Consider the following 4279-nt stretch of genomic DNA (forward strand, 5'->3'; position numbering starts at 1 on the left):
GGCTAAGGAAATGTCAGGGGCAACTGAGATGCAGGGGAGCAAGAGGGCAGAGGGAATGGGCTGAGGGCAACCCTGGGGATAGGGGAAACTGAGACTCTTTTGGGGCAATCACATGGTACATGGATGAAATGGAAGGGAGGACCTAGAAGAGCCCTAATCTCACCTTTTGTAGACTGAGTGGGATTTTGACCGCTGATAAAGTGTTATACTGAGGAAGGCTCACAGCCTGCAGGTGAGGAATCCATGATGCCTGAGTGAAGAAAGTTGTATGGACTGAAGTGAAAGAGATGTCCTGAAGCAAAACCTCAGAGACCGGAGATAGAGAGGACAACAGAATATGATGGAGATCAGAATCCTGAAGAACAAGAGCATGTATTCTGTCCTCCATTTATAACCTCTTATTCACAAGAAGATTAAGGTCCTTTATATCAAAGAAAATACTAAAACACAGCTTTCTTTAATATGGACCACTGAATCCTTTGCTTTCTTGGATGTTGAATTCCAGGTCCTGATTTCTGCTCTCTGGCACAAGTATTTTGGAAGCATCTGTTATCTTTAATTGGTTTAATATTACACAGATTTAACATCTAGTTCTTCTTAATTTGCTTACTTTTTTTACACATTGAGTGGGAGCTTTTTAATGGGTTTTCAGTTTAATCTTTATGGACACAAATATTAATCAACTTGATGACTCTTTGAATCTGCTCCGTTTTCTGCATTCCTCTCTGTCAAGTTAGCATTTATCCTTTGCCTTTTTTTTTTTTTTTTTTTTTTTGCTTTTTTTTTTTGTCTAAAATGCATAGTCAGTATTTAATCTTAATCTCATCTTTTTTGACTCCTAAACTCCAAAGAGGAATGAGTGTTCAGTGTGCAAGCTGTAGTCAGCAAGGACAAAGAAAAGCACTCCCCCACCACACATACAAGTAAATAGCAGGTTTTTTCCTCTAAAATAATGTGCACTCAGTATGAAAAATGTCTACTATATTCTGGCCTGCAGGCAGGATGGCACCTATGCTTTATGCTGGATTATAAAAAGCTGTGCACTTGCTTTAAAAATATGTCCCCCTGCACAGTGCCAGCTGTACTAGTGCGAAGAGCAGTTCTTGCTCAGCTGCACTGACGTTAGCCAGCTGCAACCTCTGGCTCCAAGGAACTCTGCTGCGAGGTCTTGGAGGGGTTTTTTGACTTTGCCTTCGCCTTCTTCAGAGGAGGCCCTAGGGAGGGAGCTGAATGATCGCTGTGCTGGATTAGTGAGGCTTCAGGGCTAGAGGACTGACCAGAAGTTGAACTCGATGGAAACTGGGGAATTGATGGAAAATGTGGTAGAGGTGACTACACCCATAGATTCAGCTCCAGCCCATCTTGTGGTAACTCATTTTGGCCACACCCACAGGCATGCTAAGCTTGTTATTTAGGACTGTAGGTACCTACCTAGCATAGGTTTTAATCAAACTGGACTTGGTTCCTCTAGTTAACCACTTTTCGATGTGTTTCACTGCAGACAGTGAGTGGTAGCTTAGCCTCTAGAAAGGTGTAGTGAGAGGACCATTTTTCAGGGAAGCAGGTGTGTCACAGGGACACAAACCAATTTAGCTTAATTTAATTTAAGACAAGAAAAAATAAAGGTAGACCCACAAAGAGTACTTTGTTGAAGAGCTCCCATGGGAAGAGTGATGCGAGTTTGCTGCCTGCCTCCTCTTTAAGCCTTCAGAAACCTTCCTCAGCACAATTTACTTATTTATCTGTTTCTCATCTCTGGCACTGAAGTATATCAAAGTCCAGTAAAGAACAGAAAGCGAGGAGTGGAATGGGCTAATAAGGCTCCAAAACAAAGTTCCCCTTTCAGACCATGGAGCAGATGGTGGCACCTGTGGCAATACATTTCCTTCCCACCACTGCTATATTAAGAGCTGGTGAGGAAATTTTACATCTGGGCTGGTAGTTTGCCATGAATGTCAGCAAAGCTATGATAATATTATTTGTTAAGGGGATTGGGAATCATTCCAATTGCCCTATTAAACTGTTTAGATTTTCTTCCAGGTGCTGAGCTTACAGATTGTTGAAAATCTCTTTGAGGTTCTTTCTTTTTTTCCAGAATCCTTGGAAAATTAAGAAAGTTGCCAAGATACCACAGATGTGTGGCTAACCACAAGTAAAAACCCTATATCCTTCAGGAAAACAACAAGGTGAGACAAAACGTTCTTATTTCCTCTGACTCCTTTGAGCAAAAAGCTGAAGGTAATTTTTAGGCAATAGTGTTTGCAACGGGAAAGAAATGCAGGGGAAAGGGGCAGTTTGCATGTTGTTGTATATGTTTGCAATCACTGTACTTTGTAGTGCTCTCTGATGTTGCTTTAGAGAGCAATGAGCTGCTGTAACTCTCCCGTCATGGGACTGTCACTGCCAGTAGCTGCGTGCAGCAGCTAGCAGCTCAGGGTAGGTTAGGAGCTCAAGGCAAGGTGGTCCTGTCAGATGGCGTGAACAGAATGAGTACTTGCCATTGTCCCAGGATTTCTCTGTTCTGCTCACCTAGCTGGTTTAACTCCAACTTTGCTCAGATTTTTTATTTCTGAGAGACACAGATAACCTGGGTCAAAATGAAAGGGGCAGGCTCACTCCTGTCTGTTACCCACTACAGGGGCAATCAACTTCTGGCTCCCCAGGACAAGGTGAAGTACAGCTCACCTCCTACTCAGGTGTATTCCTGATATAGACAGGATGTATATCACAGCTGTATTTTCAGATGTGGTAACCAGAGCAATGGTTATTCTCTCTTTATAGTGGAATATAATAAATAGTGGAAGAAAAATTAAATTAATAAAATGATCGAACCAGCTTTGCTAATGCAACTATACAGTCACATCATTAAAATCACTCGAGGCCAGAAAAACAAAAGGAACAACGCCCTGCAGCAATATTATTTCTTGCTGCTCGTTTCCAGCCCACGCTCTGCTGATGTCGCTTTGCTGTGTAATACCAAGGCAGAGGGCAACACTGTTGTGTTTGGCTCTGTCGAGGCTGTTGCAAGCAGCCATGAACTTGTTCCACTCGCAGCCCGAGCCAGGCTAAAGCTGCGGAGCCTTGTTAGCAGGTTGCTTTGCTTAAACAATCTAAGCAGGTGATGTCAGATCAAAATCATTATTCATAGCCGAAAGGCATCCAAGTGGGACTGGGCTTGTACTTTAGTGGCTGGCAACACAGCTAGAGTGCACATAATCCTGCCTTTTTTGCTCTGCAAAATACTGCTGAGGCCCAGCCCTGAGTATCTGTCTAACATCTCACTCTCACACTTTTCTCTCTTTTTGCAGACTAAATGTGTGACAGCTGCTGCCTGTGGCAGGTGACTGCAGGCAGAGCAGCAGAGACCACGGAATAGGAAGAGCTGTCTCAGCTTTAGGGTCTTCCTGGTAAAGCAGGGAAGAAGGAGGCAGAAGGAGTCTTTGATGAAACTGGAACAAGCAAAACGTGAATAGTTACCAGGTGGGATGAAGAGGGAGCACATGGTTGGCTGTGAAAGGGAGATGGGCACTGAAGAGAGAAGGGAGTGGTGCTGGTTGCTGAAAATCAGAGAATTGTGTGAAAAGTAGAGGGTTGAAGGACCTCAGAGAAAAGGAAGAGACACTGTGAGCAACAGAAAAAGAGACCTGAGGTGACCCTCAAAGACCACCTTCACTAGTCCACCTACATCTTACCTGTGCAGATTTTTTTTACTTGCCAAGGTTCTGTTGAATAAGTCTTTTCTGTCTGTGAGGACAGAGGGATGAAAAAACAAAAAGGCAAGTGAAAGGTGTAGGAGGCAGATGGTAAGGCAGGACAGGTAGAAGTGAAGTGTCAGGGTGGCAAAAGACATTGGCAGTGATGGTGCTTCCTGGAAGTCACAAGTATCCCATGCCTCCCCTCTGTCTCCCTGACTTAACGGGCCAAGAATCAGCTCTTGCTGAACACTAGATAGAACATTAGCAGAGGTACCTCGGCTGGAGAGGAGCAGAAAGCCAGCAGTACTATGTGGAGGTAGAGCTCCTCTGTGGAGAGAGCTAAAGGCAGATCTTCTTCAAAGGAGAAGTACTGGGTCAGTACTGGAGAGGCAAGGCAGGGGACATTTCTATTTCCAAGTGCCCTAGAGATTTGGGGAGATAAATACTTCTTGCTGCCACTAAGCCTTTCTCCATCGCACTGCGAGCAATGGCGCTGTAAGAAACAGATGTTACTTCATGGCTGCTAGTGGGGGATTTGTAGATCTTATGCCAAAGCACAAAGTTAAATTTCCAGGAACTGCTGA

Source organism: Antrostomus carolinensis, unplaced genomic scaffold, assembly GCF_000700745.2.
Source record: "Antrostomus carolinensis isolate BGI_N321 unplaced genomic scaffold, ASM70074v2 scaffold9901, whole genome shotgun sequence".
In the NCBI taxonomy this organism is placed as follows: domain Eukaryota; kingdom Metazoa; phylum Chordata; class Aves; order Caprimulgiformes; family Caprimulgidae; genus Antrostomus; species Antrostomus carolinensis.